The sequence below is a fragment of the Puma concolor genome, chromosome B4 (genome assembly GCF_028749965.1).
Source record: "Puma concolor isolate L17-30 chromosome B4, mPumCon1.1.hap2, whole genome shotgun sequence".
Classification (NCBI taxonomy): Eukaryota; Metazoa; Chordata; class Mammalia; order Carnivora; family Felidae; genus Puma; species Puma concolor.
In genome coordinates, this window is record NC_141673.1 from 83,501,493 (window position 1) to 83,526,758 (window position 25,266).

At 43.1% G+C, this 25,266-nt stretch overlaps 1 long non-coding RNA gene across 1 annotated transcript; it reads right to left on the reverse strand.

Moving 5' to 3' along the window:
• Positions 1 to 514: 514 nt before the first annotated feature.
• On the reverse strand, positions 515 to 25,057 carry LOC147579258 (uncharacterized). The gene is made up of 2 exons (XR_015253716.1): positions 24,907 to 25,057; positions 515 to 18,319 (listed from the first exon to the last, which is right to left on the reverse strand). It is a non-coding gene; the product is annotated as an uncharacterized LOC147579258 (long non-coding RNA).
• Between the last annotated feature and the right edge of the window lie 209 nt (positions 25,058 to 25,266).

A 25,266-nucleotide genomic window follows, 5' to 3' on the forward strand; every position in this document is an offset into this window, starting at 1 on the left:
CTGCTCCTTCCCTGCTTGTGCTCTGTCTCTCTCTCTTCTCTCAAAAATAAACGTTAAAACAAAAAATTTAAAAGAAAGTATTATCTTATGCAGCACCTCTTCCTCTTCCCTCTTTCCTTCAGTCTTGGAAACAAACATCTCCCAGAAACAATGGTTACATTGCTGCACTGGGTGGGGAAAAAAAACAAAAACAAAAACAAACACTAGCTATTTTTTTTTTTTTTTCCATCTTCTACCAGACAGGCGCATACAAGGAAGATTAGATCAGGTACAGACACAATTTTTTTTTAAATTTTTTTTTCAACGTTTTTTTATTTATTTTTGGGACAGAGAGAGACAGAGCATGAACGGGGGAGGGGCAGAGAGAGAGGGAGACACAGAATCGGAAACAGGCTCCAGGCTCTGAGCCATCAGCCCAGAGCCTGACGCAGGGCTCGAGCTCACGGACCGCGAGATCGTGACCTGGCTGAAGTCGGACGCTTAACCGACTGCGCCACCCAGGCGCCCCCAGACACAATTTTTAAAAAATGTTTATTTTCGTAGCTATGAGTGCAATATGTTATTTGAATTGGCAGTCATACTATAAGGAATTTATAATAGATCCCCTGGGGCCAGAGGGGCACTGTAAGCATGCTGAAGGCTGGATGTTGTCATGCCCAGACAAGTTCGATGCTTGGTGTGAGCTAAACTGCAAGCTGTAAGGGGACAAAGGAGCTTCGTCTGTTTGTTCACAGAGGGGTCCTGAGAACTTTCAATACTGCCTGACATGCACCAAGCATTTAAAAAGTATGTGCTGATGGGGCCCCTGCGTGGCTTAGTTGGTTAAGTGTCCGACTTCGGCTCAGGTCATGATCTCATGGTTTGTGGGTTCGAGACCCACATCAGGCTCTGTGCTGACAGTTCAGAGCCTGGAGCCTGCTTCAGATTCTGTGTCTCCCTCTCTCTCTGCCCCTCTCCCCTCATGCTATGTTTCTCTCTGTCTCTTAAAAAAATAAATATTAAAAAAAAAATTTTTTTAATTGTGATAGTGAAACATTTATGTGAAAAAGTATCTCCAGACAGAAGCTTTGAGACCCAATTGAGGATTTTAAAAAGCAGTCATGTGGGTTAACAGCAAGAGAAAAAAGTAACACAATGTGTGTGTGACTATTTTTTCATGATTGAGAAGAGATCTAAGAAGGAAATAATGCCAATACTGATCTAAATATCCCAGAATGAACTTTATTCCCTTCATTTTTCCTCCTTGCTCTTTTCTAGCATCTCCAAAAAGATTCAGTAATGTTTGATGGTTTTGCTTGGGTATTTTAACAAAAGCTGATCTCATACTGGCATTATAACATGATTATTTTTCCAAAAAAAAAAAAAACCTGTTCAAAAGACTAACAGGGCACTTAAGAGTTCTCTGAGAGAAAGAACAGTCATGGGATTCTTAAAATAATCACTAGATCCTTTATTTCTAAGTTCCACCTGAAAACCCCACTAAGATTTGCCTTTCCAGTGCCTGAAAAGCAATGTAGTTTTTCTGTATCTCAGAAACTTCTGGAAATGATTGTTACAACAAATAATTTTTCAACCACTGTTCACACTGGCCAATGAATAGCATTCTTGGGTTCTCTAGTGACCAGAGCCAAACAAGTGACTTCAGGCTTCAAAATCCCAGGAGTGATTTTGGCCTAGCTCTGACTTTCCCAGAGGCAAAATTATCCTCATGCAGAATACATCACAAATCCCAATGATGACTGCCTGTTCCTAGGTTTTAAGAGGGATCTAAACAACAACAACAACAACAACAAAAGCCTTATGTGTCTTCCCAAATCCACTAGCACTCATAGTATTGGACTTTATGCTCATTTATTACAAAGTATTCTCAGCTCTGAGGTCTCAAAGATCTCCCGTAATGCATTTTTTAGTAGGTAAGTGCATTATAATGATGCAGAGGACTCTCCAAATTAAAATCGTACAGAGACTTGCACAAAAAGAAAAAAATAGGACTTTTCATTTGGTTTTTATTTTTTAAAGGACACTTGTAAACAAGGCTTTTTGAAGTATATTTAAAGTATATGTATAGGGCAAAGAAATAACTTAGTCATTCCTGGGAAAATGAATTAGCTTAAGTGAAAAAACTAATAAACCAGTTTTATAGCATCAGTATGGAAAACTATAACTGATAAATAGACTAACTTTATCAAGTATGAGGTTGCCATTTTGGGGAGGGTGTCACATAGACATTATCAAAAGCATTCACTGAAATGTGTTGTTCAGCATTAGGGTATTTAACTGTGTGACTGTGTGATGTTGCTGTAACAGTTTGTATCAAGTATAATGTGTGTGAGCTGGGTAGGCAAAACAAAGCACCCCAGAGTTAAATCCACTTTTTACTCTCTCCAAAGTGCTTTTTTTCTTATGGCTAATACAAGTTTGTCCTTGAGCCCTTCCTGACACAATCAAGAAGCAGCTATAAACCATGGATGCCCCAGGTTAAGACAGTGCTCAGTCGGCCGGAATTGTCTTCCAGTCTGAGACAGTATACCATATAGCATAGTTATGTGCCCATGTTTCTTCCTACACTTGAGAAGATGGGAGAAGTACTGACCTTGAGAGTATATGTATCCAAATACAGGGGGATTTAAATTCAAAAACCTCTTTTTAAAAACTTCCGTTGCAGTACATATGGACTGCATATAGGCATAGCTATATATATTACCTTTGTAATGGTACGGTAATTGACTAATGAGTTATCACATTATTTGTTAAAAAGATTACAACATAAGTCCCACATGGAGTACTATATTTCCAAAGTATTATCGTTGTTACCATTGCTGTTGCTGACTTGTTGTAGCCAGCAACATGTATTGAGGGGACAATTTTATGTGCCAGACAAGTACATTTACTGGCTTGTTCAATTTTCATGTGAAACTTACGAGCTGTATGTGATTATCAACAAAAGAGAGATGAGGAAAATGAGGCTAAGAAATGTTAAGAAACTTGTCCAAGGTTAGAGCAAGAAAAAGGTGAAGCTGGGCTTCAAGTCTGGTGTTGGGTCTCTGTGAAGCCTATTTTTCATGCTAAAATAAAATGAGTTCAATATTGAAATCACTAAGGGTGAAGTTTGATCTTTCTTTGATGATTTAGAAAATAATCTCTATTATCATAGTACCTCTGAATCACCAGGCTGGTCACTAAATACCACACAGAAGATGGCTAAAAAATTCAAAGCAATAAGATTTCCAACCATGAGAATTATGAATGAGTAAATTTTTACTGGAGGTTCATAAATGCAGATACACAAATAAATAGACACAGGACTTTGGAGGTGGGATTTATAAACTGTGTCACATCTATAGCTGATTTGAAAATAGTTTTTACACATCAGGGGAGTAAGCCCTGTATTCATCAATTTATAGTAAGTGCTTCTGCACATAAGACAAACTTTGGGGAAGAAATATCTCCCATTGCTTTAAAATCCAAGATGGCTTAGTGTGCCTGGGTGGCTCAGTTGGTTAAGTGTCTAACTTCAGCTCAGGTCATGATCTCTTGGTCTGTGAGTTCAAGCTCCGCATCAGGCTCTGTGCTAACAGCTAGAAGCCTGGAGCCTGCTTGAGATTCTGTGTGTGTCTCTCTCTGTGTCCCTTCCCCGCTTGTGCTGTCTCTCAAAAATAAATAAATGTCAAAAAAAATTTCTTTAGTCCAAGATGGCTTGAAGTTTTTGCTAATTGCAAACCTTGAGGAAGAACAAAGAGAAGTTCTGATTTAAAAAAAAAAAAAAAAAAAAAAAAGATGTGCAGGCAGGCACTTGCATGGGGCACCCAGCAGGTCTGAGTGTGTAACAATGAAATGAGATAAGAACTGTAATTGCACTAAGATTAGCCAGTAATGATCGGGTAGACATAGCATTTTGTCCACTGTGATTTCTGTAAAATCCTCACTTATTTTCAAGACATTTCTGAATGGAAATATCACATGGCACAACTGAGAGAATCTCATAATGATAAAGTAAGTTTTTCTCAAAAAGAAAAATTCATGTTACAATCTCTTGAGTTCATGTTTTCCCTTGATGCAGGCATAGTTTTAGAAAACCATGCTTGAAACAAGGTGGAATTGAGTTAAGTGTTATAGAATGCAAGATGTCAAAAGTGCAAAACCTTAAGTAGAGAAACTATAGCTTTCTCCGACCCCTGCATTTTCCACTTACATCCAGTCTGTAGATCAGCATATCATGTTGGACAATTTTTAATGAACACACAAGCCCACAATATTCATATTTATCTCACAATATCAGTTCCAACACATTCAACAGAACTATTCACTGCCTACATTTCATTCAGATCGACTTAAGGTCTCCTCTCCATCAGTGCTCAGAACAAAAACACAAGCTAGGTAGCATCTCAACCGTATTCACTTCCCAGCAGCATAAACCTAGGCCATTGCACCTAATTAGAATCTGGGGAAGAAGTCAGGTGAGTCCAGAATAGCCTCAAGGTAAGGCTGAGATACATAAAACCACCGACAGACCCTGACACTCCATGAGTAACAAGGAGAGTGGTCGGAGAATGGAAAAATAACCAGGGCCAGATCACAGAGGTCCTTAAGAAGTGCACAGTGTTAAGTTATGGGCTATTACCCTCAGATAAGATTTTCGAGTCCCTCCCTTGACAGAAATTCACATAACAGAATTCCAAACCATAAAATAAATGTACCAATTATGAAATGAAGAATTTGCTTCATTATATAAACAGTAAGATGTATTCTAAAGCTCCAGAAAGTTCTCTTAGATACAATGTTTCTAAAAAGAAGATTCTATCAGTGAAAGACAGGTATGAATGCACCCCACCCCCTTAGATACATTTTGAGAGCCTTCCAGTAAGCCCACAAATTACAGCAACCTAACCATCTACCCATAGGATCCATGGCTGTGCAGAACTTTACCTCATGATGGAAGGGGACAGATCATTGAGAGGCAAGCACTTGCTGCCTTAAAAGCCTTCCACTGTCAGGCTTGCTGAGGAAGAATGGGGAGAAAAAAGAAGTGTTCCATCACTTATAGCTTGTCTTTGGTCATGAAGAGTTTATGAGGTTGCATTAAGTAGTATTTGAATAGCACCTCCACACTTTTTTTGTCATGTGTAAATATTATTGCTTTATCTTTTTCATATCTAGCTACATTGTTTATTGCTTTATTACACACATTACAGGATTTCTTGGCTGAACTAAGGCTCAGACATATATATTTCCAGAAAATGGAATTCTGCAAAACCCCTATCTCCACCTATCCAGTTGTATTGACTAATTTGTCTATGTGTCGAAGAGCATCCTTGGAAAGATTGTTGAATCCTACCCACCCAAAATCTTCTTGCAGGACATTAATCCTCACTATCGGTCACGTTTTAGAACTTGTAGGATAAACTTGCACTGCACATTGAAGTTTTACTCTTGTAATATTATTTCGACTTCTAGTTTATGAGACGTATGTATTTTAAATACTACTCTTGAGGTCAAATCAATCGATCTTAAACATTTAAAGTTTATTGAGCTTATTGCCAGTAAATAGAGATCATGAATTCACACGCCTCACTCTGACATTTATGTCTTCTGCTAAAATATCCCTTATAGTGTGGACAAATTGTGACCCTCATATACTTCTGGTGGGAATGCAAAATAGTGCAGCCACTTTGGAAAGCAGTCTGGCAGTTCAATTACCATAAGCACCAGCAATTCAAGTCTTAGGTATACAACCAAAAGAACTGAAAGTATGTGTTAACATAAATATACCTACATGAATGTTCACAGCAGCATTATTCATAATAGCTCAAATGTCCATCAACCGATGAAGAGATAAATAACCACATAGTGGAATATTATTCAGCCATAAAAGGGAGTGAAGTGTTGATACACAAGAAGCAGTCTGGAAAACATTATGCTAGGTAAAAGAAGCCAGACACAAAGGGCAACATATTGTATGATCCCATTTATATGAGATGTCCAGAATAGGCAAATCCATAGGGACAGGAAGAAGATGGGTGGTTGCCTAGGGCTAGAGGGGAGGGAAGTAGGGGGCAGTGGGGGAGTAGGGGGCACTGATAATGGGCCAAGGGGGTTATTTTTCGGACGATGAAAATGGTCTAAATTTGATTGTGGTGATAGTTGCACAACTCTGTGAATATACTAAAGACTACACACCGTAAATTAATTATACACTGATTTTACAGTGTGTAAATTATATCTAAATAAAACTGTTATTTTAAAAACTTAGAAACAGTACGTTTGTCCTAACTCTCCACACGGTTTTAAAAGTTAGTAGTTGTGTGTAGAGAGGGTGAGTTTCCTATTAGTACCAAAATTAAGGCGAATCTGTACTTTGAGGAATTATGCAGACAACTAAGTCAACTGATATCAAAGAATCCCTCCTGGGTGGTGCAATCTACCAGCATCAAGGTCGCCTACACCTCTTAAATGGAAACGGCCCCAACAGAGGTCGGACTGAGACTGAGGGGGCCCCAGGAAGTCGCGAAGTTAGAGCTAATGAACTTAGAGCACAGGTAACTAGTACAATCATACATCTGCATATGCAATGGAAAGTGATACCCTAATCCATCCCATCCCAGAGTGTCCACCAAGGTAGTCTGTGTACTCTGGAGTAGCAGTAGTTAGAAGGCGCTAACTCAGGGCAGAGGGGCCTGAGGCAGCGTTTCAGTTTTATCTTCAGGGAGTGAGTACTCATCTCCACCAGTACCCAATCCAGGACTATGCTGGTGGCGCTGTTCCCGCTAATATGAGGAGTTTCATGAACAAGTCCAGGACCGTGGGATCCCACAGCAGGGAGTGAAAGCCAAGACCACGTCTTGGGTACTTAGAGGCATCCTGAGCATTCCCAGAATCCTCAGTGCACAGAGGCTCTGTACAAGATGGAACTTCCTGCTCTCTGCTACGTGAGAGCTCATAGCCATCAGGGTATGAATGCTAATGTCATGAGTGTAGTGGGCACCACTGTTTTTCACCTGTTCTTTGATATAGATCCCACCTCCTCTCCAACCATAAGGGCAGAGCTGTTACTGAGGCTAATGGGTCAGAGCCCCTCACCGGTCCTTCCAGGACATAGAAACTAATCAAATGTCCTCAAAGGAGCCAGTCAGAGTCCTTTCCCAGTCTTTCTTGAACTGAAACCGAAGGATTAACCTTCTTTCTGGTTACAAATCTAAAGATGTGCCTATGCTATAGCAGCCCTCCCCACCCACCTGCCCCCCTACACACCTGAGTTTTAGCCTCAGGGAAGAAACTGGCTTGAGAGAATAAAGCTAATTTGCAGAGAGACTTTAGAGATGGAGGGAATGAGGTCCAATGATGTTCACATCCACACTCACCATGCCCTCCCTTCAGTTGCTTATGCAAACCAATAATCTCCTTAGCTGCATCAGCTAATTTGGTTTCTGTCACTTGCAGTGGGGTGACTCCTGAATAATACAATGGTGTTATCTGGTTGATGAAGTCTGAGATATTCCTATTACCAAAATGTAGATACGACAAGAATTTGACAGATGTGTAAATTCTAGTTTTTCTCAATAAACAGGAAAAAAAAAAAGACTATATGCAATTCATCAAATAGGGATTTGGGTAGTTGGAGTCTCGCATTATTAGAATTCTTTTTTTTTTTCTCTAATGATATAGTAAGATAATCATTTAAATTTGTTGTATTATTCAATTAATTGGAATATTAGTTAAAAACATATAAATATGGCACTAGAGAAGTGATTATACACAGCAAGTTTATCATTATGTTTCATAACCTGAAAAGGTGAACTTAAAAATGAGTAGTTTGTTATACTACATTAGCACAGAGGAAGAGTGACCAACATTATTTTTAATAGGAATTTGGACCCTGAATAATATAATCACAGACCGTAGAAATGGAGAGATTTAGATCCATTTCACCTGTCAGACACTTGCCCCATTCTATAAAGCCATTCCTTTAACAAATATTTACTGAGCTCGGGATCCATGGTGAAGGCCAGCAGTAAACAAAAACAGCAAAGCCTCTACCTTCTGGAGCTTGTATCTGCCCCCATTGCAATAATTGATACAAGTTGTATCCTATTCACTGCCTCCTCTTGTTGTGTATTTGCTACAGAATAAATGGGAAAAGTGAGCTCTGTTCTTTATAGGCTCACAGTCCAACACAGACATAATTTATATATGTCACAATTTTAACAGGCTAGTGAGAGCCAAGACCATTCTCCACCTCCTTATTACATAGTGAAGAACCAGGAAGAACTGGATATTGCTACTAGAACTGCAGTAACAATATCTCTTAAAAGTTTGCCTACTTCAGGCACTTAAAACCTCTTTGGGGTCTTTTACTCCATTAAATTCATTTGTGCCTGCCTTAGATCATGGTGGCCAGTATTTGTTTTTTGTGCTATAGTATCCCATAGCAAAATTCTGCATTCTAAATATCTTACTGAATGAAATTGATCTTATTTTAGTATTTGTTTAAACCAGCAAGTCTTTGTGTTAAGATAAGTAACAAAAATCCAACTATTTGTTTCACATGCAACTCTGTCACCTATTTATTTCTAACCATCAAAATGCACAGCAGATTGTGGGCACTTAAATTACCAAAGCCTCTCTGCAGGTCTCTGAGGTGCCCTTCCTGCACCTGACTTGCCTTGACACAATTTTCTATATATTGTCAGCTGAAAGGCTGGAGCTCTAGAGAAGCAGTAGATTCCCATGGAACCTACCTCTAAAATATTCCTCACATCACCCCACCATTCTCCATCTTCACTGCCACTGCCCTAGGGTCTTTTTCTTGACAATGACCACATCCTCCCAATCGGTGTCCTCTGCTTCAATTGATTCTCAATAGATAGTATCATCAGAATGAATTTTCTATGATGCAAAACTGACACGGCTTACAAACTTTCAAGGCCCCCTAATTGCCACCTGGATGAATTAAAAATCTCTTGGTAGCTCGTGTCAAGTCTTCTGCGGTAAGGCGTTTTCTTACCTTTCACTTTAGGCTCCGAAGGTAACCAAACCACCTGCAGTTCCCATGTTACCTTTCCTTTTACACCTTTGTGCCTGCCCTTGTTCCCCCTGCCACATCCTCTGCCTGACAATCCACCTGCTCCTTTTTACCCGGCTTTTGCTTTCCTAGTTTCTCCCCAGGAATCTTGCCAGTAGTCATTCCTCTGGAAAGCCTACTAAGGTCCTTTTCCCATGGGTGCCCATAGCATCTCACAGGAACTGCTTTCAAAGCAGCCACTACACTGTTCCATCATCACTGCTTTTTTCATCTTCTCTCTCACAGAATGTGTGTACCCTGAGGCAAGGCACCGTGTTTTCATTCATTTTTTTCAATAAGTATTCATTGAGTGCTTACTGAGTGAACATGATAGACTAGATCCCTGATTTTATGACGTTTATATTTTGACAGTATGTGTCTGGTGGGAAGGGAGGTACAGAGACAATAAACGAAAGATAAAGACAATTTCAGATCCTGATAAAAAGCTATTCAGAAAATAAAACACAGATTGGAAGCGACTAAGGGATAGTGCTTTTTTGAGGAGGTTTCAGAAATCCAAATGATGAATAGCCAGCTCTGTGAAGATCTCAGGAAGAAAGTTATAGGCGAAGGAAGAGCTGGTACAGAAGCCCTAAGGAAGGGTCCACCTTGTTGTGCAGACAAAACAAAAGTGCAGATGACCAGAGCGCAGTGACCAGTGGGGAGACTGACAGGTGATGAGATCATAGAGACTGACAGAAGCAGATCTGGGAGAGTCTTGCTATTGCATCGGTTTCCTGTTGCAGCTGTAACAAATTGTCACAAATTTCGTGGTTCAGACGACATGATTTTATTATCTTACGGCTCTCTAAGTCAGAAGTCTGGCATGGGTCTCACTGGGCTACAGCCTAGGGGTTGGCAGACCTGCATTCCTTTCTGGGGGCCCTAGAGAAGGATCCCTCCCCTTGCCTTGTCTGGTTTTTACAGGCTGCTCTTATTCCTTGGCTTTTGTCCCCCCGCCCCTTTGTCTTCAAAGCCAGCAATGTTGCATCTCCCTGATCATTCTGTAGTTACATCTCCCTCTGACTTTCTTCCACCTCCTTATTCCATTTTCAAGAACTCTTGTGATTACACTGGGCCCATGTGAACAACCTACCTATCTCAAAGTCCTTAACTGACTCACATCCTTTTGCCATGTAAGGAAACATTTAGTCATAGATCCCAGGGATTGGGACATGAACATCTTTGGGGGCCCATTATTCTGCCTACCACAAACATGGCAAGACATTGGACCTTATTCTAATTAAAATAAATAACTGCTAGAGAGATTTTAAACAAAAAAAGTGACATGAGCTGGGTTATATTTTTCAGAGTTGATTCTTCATACTCTGTGTATGGAAAAGTAGAGGCAAGAAGACCCAGTAGGCATCTCTCCATAGTCCCCATGAGAGACAGTGGGTTTGATGAGGAAGATAGCAGTGAAGATGCTGAAAACTGTCCAGATTCAGGAAAGATATTGGTATAGAAAAGACAGAAATTGTTGATAGACTGGGTGTTGAAAATATGAAGGAGAAGGACCAAGGCTGGGTCTTAAATTTGGGGCTCAAACCACTGGTGTATGGTGGTACCATTGACAGAGCATATGGTGAAGAACAGAGGAAGAGTAGATGGCCCTGGGGCAGAAGGTGAACCTTAAGATGTGTCAAGCTGGAATGGCCATGTCAACTTTAGGATAACCATTAGATATCCCAGGGGAGCCATCAAGTAGGCTCTTGGATTTACAGGTCTGGAGTTTGCAGCTGAAAATAAATTCAGGAGTCATCAGCATAACGATGATATTAGAGCCATAAGCCTAGATGAGATCATTCAGGGAGGAAAGGCTGATACAGAAGAGAGCAACAGCACATCCTGGAAGGCACAAATATTGACAGGCCTTATTGATATTTATAGTCCTAGCACTTAGTCCTGGCACAGAGTGGCCCCTCAATAAATTGTTGATGACAGGATGAATTCTGGGACTGGCCATTATTAAAAATTAAGTTATGTAAACTTATGACTAAATAGATTATATTAACAACAAAGGTGGTTAATATTAAAAAACTTGTCACTTCCTCATAACTTTGATACATTTTTCTATTACCTATGCTCTTGAGATAGTTATGTCTCCTGTAGCTTACCAACTCCATTTTCAGTGCTGCTTTATGACTAATGTACAGTTGATCGCAGTGGGAGTACCGATGCCGTGGAAATTGGCAAATGCTACAAATTAGAGCTTGATTTATTATTTTGTCAATTGTTAGACTCAAGAAAGTAATAGAGAAATTTTAATCACATAGATTGGACTTAAAAGTGTGTCATGTCTATAGTCATGATATTGTGAATAGCACAAAAAAATGAGGAAATCTTTTTCTAGTATATGAAAATTATTATCTGATTTAGGGAGGAAGTTGCTCCTATCACTGATGAATGAGTGAGGTTCAAACAAATGTCTTGATTGTTTCAATTTCACTTTCCTCACCATAAATAAAAATACCTAACATTCATGTCAGAATTATACTTATGAATTAATCACAACCATAGGCTGGCAAGGGATAAAAGATACGGCAAAAATCAATAAAAGTGTTCAGCGAGAATCAATTGGCTATATGGAATTTTTAGGAGCAATGTATATTTTATTATTATGTTTAAATGGTTGCTGTGCTACACATCCTTTACAATAATAAAATGTATAATAAACTACACACACACACACACACACACACACACACACACACATTTCTCCCAGAGGACCAGTTAAAGATTTGCCAGTACACCACTGCTTATATCCAAACCTAACATACATATGATATGATATGCAGTATTAAAATTATTATATTACTATCCATTTATGGGAAGTCATTAAATATTCATAGCAAATTCATGATCAGTATTTTAAAATGTTGATAAGTTATGTCATTTGGGTTCCAGTAAAATTAAAATGGATCTGTCAAGTATCATAAAACCCAGTGAGGTTGATGGCTACAGTTTCTCTTTATTTGCCTGAATTTATGCTTGATAATTGATACTTTTTTTCCTTCCTACATATATACTGAGCATCATAGACACCTTAGGAAAAGAACAAACTAAAAACCTGTCTTGGCTTTCTTAAAAGAATTATCTGCTGATCAGCTAGTATTTGGACCAGATTAAAACACCTAGACTTTCACTGTGCAATATGACCGCCACTGACCACATGTATCAATTTAAACTTAAATTAGTTAAAAGTAAATAAAATGAGAAATTTAGGGCCTTAATTAAACTAACCACATTTCAAGTGTTCAATAACCACACACAACTAGTGGTTACCATATTGAGCAGCACAGATTATAGGACTTTTCCATCATCACAAAAAGTTCTATTAGCATCAATCCAGAAAATGCCTTCCATATAAAAGATGATCCACAATGATTAACTGAGTGATCAGAATTTATCCTATTTTTTAAAAAAATGAAAAGTCAAAGGAATCAAGAATTTATTTTTCAGGAGAAAAGAAACCATCAATAATTGCACACGTGGATATATTTAGGTACTTAGTATTCAAGGTGGGCACTAACATTACTTGGGTATCTCCTTGGTGGCAGGCATAATATTAATCACCCTCACAACGGATACATAATTTCCTCACTGAATAAGTGAGGACACTGAGGCTTGTAGAAGTTCAATACCTTGCCTTTTGCACTCAGGCAAACAGGCAGTCACAAAGCTTAACCTTCTGGTCAGAGTTTCAGATGTTCCTTCCGTATGGCGAACCCTCTCTTCTCTAAACAGAATCATGGATGGTAAATGGGAATGTTCAACTTTTCTTTGGATATTGGGGAAGCCATCGGGTAAAGGCAGTAAAGTAAGAGATCATGGGCATCGGCCCTGCAGTCACAGTGCCTGCTTGGCATCCTGGCTCGGCCTGACTTGGACAAATTACTTCCTCTTGTACCTCAGTTTCCTCCTTTTATGAATGGCATTATCACAGTACCTAACATAAAGAGTTTGGGGCAATTAAATGAGTTAATATTTGCAAAACATGGGGCGCCCGGTTGGTTAAGTGTCCGACTCTTGATTTCAGCTCAAGTCATAATCTCACGGTTTGTGAGACTGAGCCCTGAGACCAACTCTGCGCTGATGGGGTGGAGCCTGCCTGGGATTCTCTGTCCCCCCTCTCTGCCCCTCCCCCATGCTTGCTCTCTCACTTTCTCAAAATAAATATGTAAAAATATTTGTAAAACACTAAAACAGAGCAGAGCATGGCATCAAGTAACTACAATAAAAGCACTTTCTGTTAGGATAGATGGCACAGAGAGGAAATAAGTCAGCATGTCTCCCATGGCCTGATAACAACATTTGAAACTTAATTCATCCCTGTCATTCATTTAAAACCTGAGTAGGCTTTAACTTATCACAGAGCAAGGGCTGACAGCATCTCCTCCTATTCGTGCACAAATGTGGAACTGACTAGCCTCTCAGGAGAGCTGGCTGAAGGATATGTTTTAAAATCATAGGGTTGTGGCTGGTATTACCCATTTCCAACTGGCACATGAAATATAACCATATCTCCTTCATGGAAAATCACATTCACAGGTCTGCCCTCTGTTTTATTATTCTTCGCCTATTAGTAAAGGATAATTGAAAGCAATACATTTACCTCTTGAACTTAAAATATGTTACTTAAACTGTCAATTAGTTTCAAACCACAGTGCATGATATCCACCACTTGGATCAGGCAGCTGATCAATCATCGGAGAAACAATAGCTACCACTTACCGCTCGCCTGCTGTGCCTCAGGTGTTCTGCACTGTCACGAGCCCATACAACAACCAGTCAGAGGTAGACACAATCCCTGCTTTGCACTTGCAGAAACTGACTCATTAATAACTTGCCTAAGGTCACACAGCTAGTCAGAGGGAAACAGCATTTGAACCCAGGTCTTCTCAACTTAGAGCCAGAACCCACATCACTCTGCCACTGTAAGCAGGAACATGAAATAATATGAAACGGGACAGAAATATGGGATGGGTTCCAGAAAAATCATCAGCATAGCTATCCAAAATCACAACAGACTCAGAATTGTATCTGTTGGATGACCACCGACAATGCAGGAGTGCTGAGCAGGTGTGAACTCAGACCCAGGCCTACTGATGGCTTGCTACCACCAGGGCTATGTTCCATAAGTGCAGGCTTATCTTGCAACTGCATGCTTAAGAAAATCAACGCTTTCTGTCCAAATACATTATTAGAAAAATGGGACCTCTGTTTTCACAAATCTTAAGTGCCAGGAATAATGCAAAGTTGATTTGTGGATGAGGGTCGAAGTTGTCCTCCCCATATTTCCAGCCTATCAGGGGCAAGACTGACCACCCCAAAGAGAATTCCCCCACATCAGTAGGGTCTCATCCCAAGTTGGTCTCTACCTCCCCTGTCTTTTTCCAGCTCTCCTTTGTCTGCACTGACCTCTCACTTCTTGTCTCCTCTGTGCCTACCAGCTTGGCATTCTGATGGAGTGGCTTCCTGGATCTCAACACTCCTACTTTGTTCCACAGTCTGAGGCTTGACTCCTACATCCTGGCACAGTGCTTGTTTCTTTCTGCACTCCTGGTAACCAAGCTCTTTGGCACTGCCCCGGGACCCCCTCCTTGGATCCACTCAGCCCAGCAGACCTGTAAATATGGCTTGTCACACCGAACTCTGCACCCCCTCCCCACCTCTGGCCTCTGAGAACCATCCCCTGAATGTCACCTCGCCGATCCATGGTCGCTGGAGCACCTGTGGAATTCAGCTGGACCAGCTTCAACCCCTAAAGTCTCTCTGCCTTGGTCATGCATGCTGTGAAAGGAAGTACGATTCTGAGACTGGGAAACGCCAACTCACCACAGCCATTAGGGAGCACACTGGCAGAGCTGATTGCCTTCTGGTCACAGAACGTGTCCACCCTAGCACAGTGACCGGCAGCAGTTCCAGAGTTCTACCCCCAACAGAACTGCCTGCCATGCCACTCAAAGCCCTGCCAGGCTCCTGGGTTTCCTGCTACATTAGGAGCGCTTTATGGTCCTTCATGTTGTCTGCTTCCTAGTCTTCACATGCCTACTGAGGCCAAGAAAGAAATTCACAGTGCCCCAAGTGGAGTGAAGGTGCTCCTGCCCATGAGAGCCACATCACTATATGAAAGTCCTAGTGGGGGGAAGGGAAGGTAGGAGCCAACACTATATCCTCACTTCCAGCAGGTCTGAGGACTCTTCAAATGCTATGTGGCTGGGTTGTGACTTGTCACTCAAGCCCTCTGCTGGAACAAGGCTTCAGTTCATAGATGATTTGGTGGAGCACTTGCCGGAGGTCATTCAAAAAACAGTTGAGTTTCTATTCTGTGTTCAGTTCTGTCCTGGGCATTGGAGACACAGCAGTGAACAATTCAGGTGTCTGTCCCTGGAGGGGCTTACAAACTAGTGTGGAATGTGGAATACAAACATTGAAAAGTCTTATGAGTCTTTCCAACAGTATAAATGTTATCAAAGACAATTACAAGGTACAAAGGAACTTACAGAAGGAGACAAGTCTAATCCAGGAGCTCAGAGAGAGCTTGCTGGAGAAACTGAAATTTTGATTTTTTAATGTTATTTATTTTGACAGAGAGAGTAAGAGAGAGAAAGAGAGAGAGAGAGAGAGAGAGAGAGAGAGAGAGAATCCCAAGTAGGCTCCTGCTCAGCACAGAGCCCAATGAGAGACTCAATCTCTTGAACTGTGAGATCATGACCTGAGCCAAAATCAAGAGTTGGACACTTAACTGACTGAGCCACCCAGATGCCCCCAAAGGGTTTTGATCAAGGGAATGGCATGGACAGAAAGATCACTCTGGTCATAACTTAAAAGTGAATTAGGTGTGGTGGAGGGGGAAAGTGGGCGTACCTAGTGTGTATGGAGTGTGAGATGTCAGTTGTCAACTCAGCACCAGTACCACTGCCTTCTACACCTGGCTCTCATCCCAGGCAAGAAGCTTGGGAATGACATTTTCCACTATCCCTTGCCTGCAGGGTTCCAGCTTAGACTGTGCCAATAAGAGGCCCTTGTGCAAGATGTGGAAAGTGGAAAAGACACAGTGGATTCCTTCAGTGGCGGCTGTGTGCACGTGAGGCTCACAGAGTCTGCCAGGCAAGCTCCTGCAGGTCAGCCTCCTCAGCAAGGCAGGCAGCTGAGCTCAGTGGCATCCAGGTTTTCATTAAACTTCTGACTGTCAACATTTGCTGGAGGTCAGCAGCAGTTTCTCCCAGGCTTGATTACCCCAGCTTATGTATCCAAAGGTTGTGTACGCTTCTAATCCCCCGTTAAGTCCCTCCTACCTGAAATATTTGAAGTGGTTTCTGTTTTCCTTACTAAGCTCCAACTGTTAGGAAGGTAAGTTCTTGCAGTAGTTGGGGTGAGAGATTAGGGGGGCTTGGTCCACAGTGCAGGCAGTGAGGATGGGGAAAAGGATGGATTCAAGGTACATTTAAGAAGCGGAATCTATAGGACATTGTTATTAACTAAATGGAGGGAGTGAGAGAGATGAAGGGGCCAAAAATGACCACTGAGATTTTGGTTTTAAGGTCAGGCAATCTTGCTAACTTTGCCATCTGGTCCGTGTAGCTGGGAAGGGATGTGGACATCAGACCTCCCCAAGTTGCTAGCCCAGCCAGGCCCCTTTCCAGATTGAAAGGCCGAGACCAAAAATGAACAAAAGAAATTGACAGCATGATGGTGAAAAAGATGTGCCCTTTTGCGGGATGTAAAAATCTGTACCCTGGAGGTTATGAGCCACTGTAATGAGTTATCATCTTTTTCAAAACTGCTCTAGCCAGCTCTGGAGCAGATGAAATTAATTAAGCCAGGCTGTGTCCAAATTTCAACCTAAAAGGGAATTTTTGGGGCAATGACCCAGCAGCTGGAGTCAGGGTGAGGGCTGAGGACTGGGATGGAACAGGAGCTACTTATCAGGGACTTTAGAGGTGTGGAGCACCAAGGATGAAAACCAAATGTTAATCCACAGGGCAAAGTTCAAAGAGAGAAAGTTCAAACACTAAGCCAAAAGGAGAGAAGGTCACAATACAGGTGATAGAAGATGACAGAATCACAGACTGCAGATCAAGAGCACATAAAGTGAAGTTGTACGTACTTGCAGAGGATGCTGTTGAAGGAGCATTCCCACCAACATCAGGGAGTTTGGCCAAACCAGGGGAGGGTAATGATGGTCTAGACAGTTTACAGGAGCAGGGCAGACAGCATTTTCTTTGCATACAGGAATGTTTTGATTACAGGAGAACAGGGGCTTACCCATAGACTGAGGCCACTGACTACACTTTCTGTAGTGATTTCTAAAGTGTGTTACTAGAGAAGCATAGCTGTAAGTGTATCTCAAATGCACCAAAGAGGAGGCATCTGAGTACTACCTTGGGAACAGGAAATGGCTTTAGGATAACCACTTAGCTTCCTTAGTGATCTCTCCTCTTAGAGAAATTTTGATCTATTGGATTGGACAGTCGTTGAAGGCAAGGTTCAATATTGAATCCTCAGTGCCCATCACAGTGCACAGCATCTATAAGCACAGTAAATATTCCAGTGGACTAACCACAACTCTCATCCACACATCTGTCTGCGGGGAGATACACCCAGAATTCCAACTCAAATGTCAGGACACCACTGCACAAGATCAAGAATGCCTCACCCCACCCTCTTCCCCTTGTCTCAGCAATTATAACCAGCCTCTGCTGATGGCTCCTGTGACCTGGGGGGGCTTTACCAAGAAAGGTAGAAGGTTTGGGTGGGGTATCCCCCTGAGGGCTGAGAGGAGAAGGTGGTTGTTAGAACCCTAGACCAGATAGTGACAGTAGGAACCTCAGGCCTTAGATTCCCTATTTGCTACATGGCAATGACAAGTTACCTAAAGTCTCTAAACTTGAGTTTGTCCATCTGCAAAGTGGAGTTCATGGTGCCTAGATCAAAGAGTCCAGAGAACTAAATAAGGTTCGTAGGACAAGTGTCTGAATACCTGGGCATACGAAAGTGCTCCAGAGCTGCATTCTCTTACAGGGTTCACTTTTCCATTCCAGCCTTTGAGATTGGTCCCTCTGTTCCCATTCTATCGCACTCACCTCCCTCTTCTCTCCTCCCTCATCTGCGCTGAAGCTATTGTGGCCTACAACAGTATGGTTCGAAGTAGATGAAGAGTAAAATCCTGGCTCCATGCAGGTGGAAACTATCAGAGAGTGCATTTCTGCTGGGGGTTGTCTTCTTCCACCCAAATGCCAGGGGCAGAAGGCAGAGCTATGGAGACAGAACAACCAGAGGACAGATGCTACTACATAAAAGGGAAGACAATTATTTCCCAGAAAACATGCATGCACAATTTGCATCTATGGGAAGAAGAGCAAACCCCGTTAAATTCCCTCCCTAAGCAGATTTCTGTAATTATTAGGACTTAAGAATACAGATGTTAAAAAGCATGTGCTTAAGGAGTTAGTTAAGCTTATACAATTGCAGATGGAAAGGCTGAAAATTTTCTGAAATTGGTATTAAGTACCTTCATACAACAAAGGGACATTGCCAACACATATGGCATAGAAGAGAAAAAAGATCCACTGATGAAAAAAAAAAAAAAAGAGGACCTGAACCAGCCATTTATTTTAATCAGACCACCTCAGAGATGACTCATGCCAACTGAATATCCATTCTCTGCTCCCTCTGTACTAGAAGAACCCCTACATTGGTGGGGGAGCCTCAACTAGAAAACTCTATTTCTAGCACTCCTGTAATAGGATTTGACATAGATATAAGCAGAAGTTATTGGGTGTTAATTATAAGAAAAGCTCTTTATAGGAGGTTTTCTCAGTTACGAGGCACCATTTTGTCCTCCCCTGCAGGAGCACCAGCAGCCATATTATGACCATGAGGAAATCCTGAGGATGGATGGAAGCTGGTGGAGAGTGGAGCAGAAAAGCAGAAGTCTGAGCTGCTCACAGCACTGTTACAACTTCATGTTACCTCTGGACTCTTTTCCTCCATGCTTCATTTATGTGACAGAAAAAGAAACCCCTAATATGTTTAAGCTGTTTCTTTGAATCAAATGCAGCTCTTAACTGATACTCACATCTAAACTAGATTTCCATCAGTTTCCTTGTCAATGAGGATTATAAGTTAATAATAGAACCTTATTACTTTTTGGGTAATTAGATACGCATTATTGCTTTAAGTTAACTATTGAATAACATTTACCAGTAGTTCTAAGTGCAGATTAAATCGTCCTTAGCTAGTCTTTCTGTTGCCTTTATAAAGTACCAGAGTCTCTTAGCATATAGCTCTCTGCACTGGGCAGACACCATATGAAATCAGTATTTAAGGATCACACCTATAATGGACAGATGAGATAAATGGTTGTTTAGTATATCCTATTCCTATTTGTGTCCCACAATGCATAAATATGAATCTCTTTGAGAACTCTGTACAGTTTTCATCAACAGTAACAAGGGGGGGAAATGAGTCAACAGACCCCATGTTCATGTAGCCTCTCTGGATTCCACTATCCAGCTAGTCCAGGAGAATCCAGAGGAAGGTAGGAATCACTTTGTGGAAATTCTTAAGGACTTGTCATGTGCTCCTCACTCCAGTTTTCCAGGCCTAATAGGTATTGTAAGCACAGGGGCACCTGGAGAGACGAGCCAGATACTTAGAGAGAGGAGAGCCAGGGAGCTCCCCCCTGTGCTTATAGGCTTTAGTTGTCTCTCTCCTAGCTGTTTTTTGTATGTAAGAACTTCAGGAATCTGAAGCATATATTAAATTCAGTAACACCTACACGAATGTTTGTGATAATCACATGAATACAGAAACACAAATCATTTCAGCAGCAATAAAATTCATTTCCTCCACTTCATATTATCTGCTCCTTGGTGCTATGCAAAGACTAGTAGTTTACAAACTCCTCAAGCAGTGTTAACACACATATAAAACGTGATTCATGTGTATATTTACAACCACAGACACATTAATTGGTAGTCTACAGTAAGTTCTTTTACAAATTAAACAGACTCTTGTCCTGTTCTTGCTAATTCGCTGAGTTCCGAACTGCAAAACCCTACCTTCTATTCTGGGATATGAAATCCGGTACCTTCACAAAATAGCATTATCAATATTTAAAAGTTATATTTAGGGGCGCCTGGGTGGCGCAGTCGGTTAAGCGTCCGACTTCAGCCAGGTCACGATCTCGCGGTCCGCGAGTTCGAGCCCCGCGAGTTCGAGCCCCGCGAGTTCGAGCCCCGCGAGTTCGAGCCCCGCGTCCGGCTCTGGGCTGATGGCTCAGAGCCTGGAGCCTGTTTCCGATTCTGTGTCTCCCTCTCTCTCTCTGCCCCTCCCCCGTTCATGCTCTGTCTCTCTCTGTCCCAAAAATAAATAAAAAATGTTGAAAAAAAATTAAAAAAAAAAAATAAAAGTTATATTTAGCTTCTGGTGAGTAGCACTGGGGTTTCCCTCCCTTTTAAGATCCTTCTATGAGGTGGCCTTCTTTCCGTGCTGTGCCTGACAACACTAACTTTTTGTAGCTAAGAGCAATGGGCAAGCCCAGAGAAAGGACTCCAGGGGAAGCTTTCACTTATGCCTAATCTATCATCCCACTCTGTCTGCTCCCACGCCTCCTTCATTTTAGCATCAACCCTAAACTTTCCAATGTTTATGAACTCTGCTTGGTGAGACGTATTTCCCTTTTTGATGTAAAATGATACAGAGTGACTATACATTTTTGTCCACCACCCAAAACAGAGGTGATTAAGAAAGGCATCTGCCCACCTAATGGGGCATTTTCATAGCCCATCAGGCAAGAAGGCTCATACCCTTGGGCAGATCTGGGGTCTTTACAGCTATTGGAGATGGATGCTTAGTTTGAATCAAACTGGGAGTCCCATAACACCATAGTCATCTTCCAGGAGAGTGGTAGGTCTTAAAGAATCCTAAAGGCAGAAAACCTCTCTTCTCTATGGAAACTTTAATTCTCTCAGGAGAGTTTAGTTTCTGTTGGAAATCCAAGACTTTGCAAGTAAGCATGATAAGACCTTCCAAAGTCACAAGGTGAATATAATGAGTGTAGCCCTTTGAATACTTACATGGGGGTAGTAGGGGGAAGGGTGGGAACTGGGGTAAGTGTTCCCTTTCATTAGCGTCTCCATAGGTAGTGATTCCCTACTTAACCAAAGGAAAGCAATGCAAGCAGCCTCCCCTCCACCTATTAAAAGGACGAGGATGGGTATCTTTAACTGAAAGCAAGCCATCACAAAATTCTTTAATTATAGGCTCAAAGGGGTTTCGAGCTCATCTTGTATCTCCTTGGTTTTCAGCAGGACAGCATTAAATCTTCCTAAAAAGATAAGACTCAACCTATTTTTAAACATACCCAAAGAGGGCATTCTAGTCTTTTGTTCCTTTGTTAGGGAACTTTTTTTTTTTTTTGTCCTTTCTAACCTCACCACAGGTGAACTTTTGCTATTACTAACCTGAAGTCTTCACATTAGAGTTTGGCTTGGTTTGCTCAGTGGAAATGGTGAACAGCTGGTCACCATTAGCCTTGTCTATACTGTACTTCTTTGTGTCCATCAGTCTGAAATTATAACAATTAATTAGGCTATTTGGGTTTAAATCAATAAATTTGGAGTTACGTGCCAAACGAATCACTCACTGAACACAGACTGCCATCCCTCTTCTCCTCATACCTTGCTTTCTCAATCCCAAAGCTAACATCTCTCCCTTCCCTATCTCTCTTCCAACACTGTCCCCACCCCCACTCCAACAAATGCGCATACTGACACTGGTAAATTTTTTTGTTAACTTTCTTAAAGTTTTTATTTATTTATTTTTGAGAGAGAGCAGGAGAGGGGCACAGAGAGAGGGAGAGACAGCAAATCCCAAGCAGGCTCCACACTGTGAATGCAGAGCCCGATGCCAGTCTGGAACTCCCAAACCGTGAGATCATGCATGACCCGAGCCGAAAACAAGAGTCAGAGGCTTAGCTTAACCCACTGAGCTACCCAGGCACCCTGACACCGGTAAATTTTTTAAAACATCCTTTAAACAGCCAGTCAACATTCCCTATTGGTCCTATTACCCCAACAAGGGGTAATAATAGTTAAGAGCACAGACTTTGGAGCCCACTTGTGCTTATATCTTGGGACTGGGAGCATAGGCACGTTTTTGAAATCTCTCTACATATCTATTTTCTCCTCTGTAGAATGGAGACAATAACAGTATCTACCTGACAAGGGTGTGGGAAAAATTAATGAGCTCATACATTAAAAGCCCCTTAGTGTAGTTTCTGGTTCTCTAATTGTAAATGCCACATAGTTGTTCGCTATTGTTATGCCCTCCTTGCAGCAAACATTAAACTATGTCTCATATTCCAGAGGGTGAGAATCTGAGAAGAGGAGTAGGACTCAGGTTTTAAAGGAAGTGGATAAGCAAGAAGAGTTATCAAGGTGAGTGGTTAAAGAAAAAAAAAGGCCAATAAGAGATAAAAGAAAAACTGTAAAGAAGGAGAAAAAACAGATATTTCATGGGGAAAAGGTAGGAAGAGGAAGACATAAGGGAAAAGAAAAGAAAAAGGGAAATGAGTAAAATGGTGGGCATGGAAAGGAAAGACAGAAGAAACGGAAAGCTGAGAATAACAAAGGAAACCAAAAATTAGAAATGACTGCATTCACAGTTTGGGCTGGGTGTCAGAAATAGAAAGGAATGGAAGAGAAAACAAAAATGTGTACAGAAGTAGGGAAGCTTGGGACAGGATGATGGGGAGAGGAGATCAAAGTAATAACACAAAAGGCTTCATTTGCAGCAACAGGCTTCTATGTCTTCAAATTATGAGAAGTGTACATCCAATATTAACACACCCATGATCCACTAGTCTTCTTTCCCTTTCCCTCCTGTTCTCCCCCCCCCAACCCCCGCCCTTTTCCTCCTGTTCTGAGTTGCTTTAGAGTCCTCCCCAGAATTAGTCCCTAAGGTTTGCCCTAGTCAGACGTCTGCCTTGTGTCTTGTCTGCTCTGCCAACAAGGCCAAGATGAAGTGATCCAGTCTTTATTTTATTTTCACTAAATACTCCAGCTATGCTTTTCAAGTGAAAATTTAGCTGTGGAGCAAATATTTATACCCTCTTCCTACTTCAAACATTTACAAACCTATAAGGGGAGGTTTCATCTTAAAGGCATCCTCCCCAACCACTCCCCAACCCCCGTTTTTTGGCCAATTTAGAACAAGACGATAGCACTGCAAGGATACGCCGCTCTTAGTGCATCAAATTGCCCTCCCCATTAAAGACAATTAACTACCCAATGACTTGGAAACGAGAGAGATTGGATGGAGGTTTAAGATAATGGCAGTATTTAAACATTATTTAAGTGTTATCATTATAAAAATTGTCTGTTTGATGCAAACTACGTCCGCCTATTTGAGGAAGTCGAGAGACCTTAAAGGGCTCTCTACACAGATTAAGTGGACAGACCGCGAGCGTCTCCTCTTGCCGGGGTGAGCCTGGGCCGCCGCCGCCGCCGCCGCCGCCGCAGCCGCGGGAGTCACGAAGCCAGACGCGGCGCGTCTCCGCCCAGGACTCTGGAGACTGCAGCAGCGCGCGCGGCGGCCGCGGCTCGGGCGGCTCCTGGAGGCTGGGAGGAGACGCGACTCCCGCAGACACGTGACCTCCTCCCAGCCGCCGCTTCCCGCGACCCAGATCCGTCCCCGGAACCCGCGCTCTGCGGGGCGGGCCGGGGCCAGGGGTAGGGTTGGGGGGGGTGGGGTGGGGGAGACACGTAGCGACGGCCCCGGTCCCTGCTGCGCCCGGGTGCGTGCGCTTTCGCCGTACTTCTCCCCTTGGTTCACGTGCCGTTGGCAGTGATGAAGGTTTCGGGGATAGCCCAGAATGTGAATCTTACGCTTGCTGCAGGAAGGAAAGACCTTTGGTTTTATGTCTTTCTACTTATATAAGAGAGATCAACATATATTCTCTCTATCCACCCCCAGCAGAGCCGAGTAGCGGCAGCCGCGGGGCGGGAGCCCTGGGAGTCCCGTAGGACGAGCTTGCCCCTGGCCTCCAAGGCCCCTGGCCGCCCGCTGCGTCGGGCGGCGTGGGCAGTGCGCATCTCCGGGCACCTCTCGGTAACTCTCGATAGCAGTGAGTCATGCTCCCGGGATGGCTCTGGGGATAGGTAACCCGGCTCGTGCTGGCTTGTGCTTCCCAGCACCGGGCGCCGCCGCTCCAGGGCGAGCGCGCGCGCGCGCACGGGTTCCCCGCGCAGTGATGTGGCAGCAGCGGCAGGTCGGATCACGTTGCTGGCCCTGTGCTGGTACCCGTTTGAGACAGGATTAAGGAGGGAGGCTTTGGAGGTGCCAGCGGTAGTAAACGTGGGTTCTGCACACTCCCAGCGTCGCTTATCCCGGGGGGGGGGGGGCGTGGGGAGGAGAAGCACGCAGCACCACCCGAGGCGATGAGGGGCGACGGAGTTTAGCTGGCGAGTGATAAAGCTGCATTGCTTTTCCGCGGTAGCCCCTCTCGTCCTCTCCTCCCCCCCTCTCTCCCGCCGCGTTCCTCTGGGAGCACCAGAGGCCCCAAACGTCGTCATCTGCTTCTGTGATTAGTGGCACCGCAATTCCGGCTGCTGCGGGAAGTTTGGGTGGCCCAGGGACACCGTGTCGCCGAAAGACACTTGGATTGCGACATTCTGACCCAGTGACTACATTTCCATTTATCTTAAATCCTTCAGGGAGCGGATTTCAAGTTGCCCCATTAGGGGGCAACCTCCAACCTGGGCCAGCCCGCCCCCCAGGCCACTGAGCGGTGAGCAAACAAGTCTCCAAATTTTCCTTCGGGACTGAAGTTTACCCACCGCGAATTCTCTTTCTCTTTCCTTTCTCTGGTCCAAACCAACAGCGCAGTCGGTGGCGAAGCAAAAAGCCACGTTCACGTTCCTGCACCGTAATGACGGGCGAATTGAAGGAGTAGCATTTCCAAGCCCAGGAAGCCCTGGCTGCCCCGCACCCCCGGCGTCCCCTCCCCCTCCCCCAGCTGACTGCAACGCCTTTGGGAAGATGAATAGCTTGGCTGAAGTTGTTTTTCCTTTCCGGTGGCCCTGATCAGGTGTCCCCGCCCCCTCCTGCCGTTCGCCCTCCCTCGCAGCCTGCTCCCGACACCCCCCCGCCCCGGCCCGGCCCCTCCTCCCCCGCCCCCCTCCGGGCTGGACCGCGGA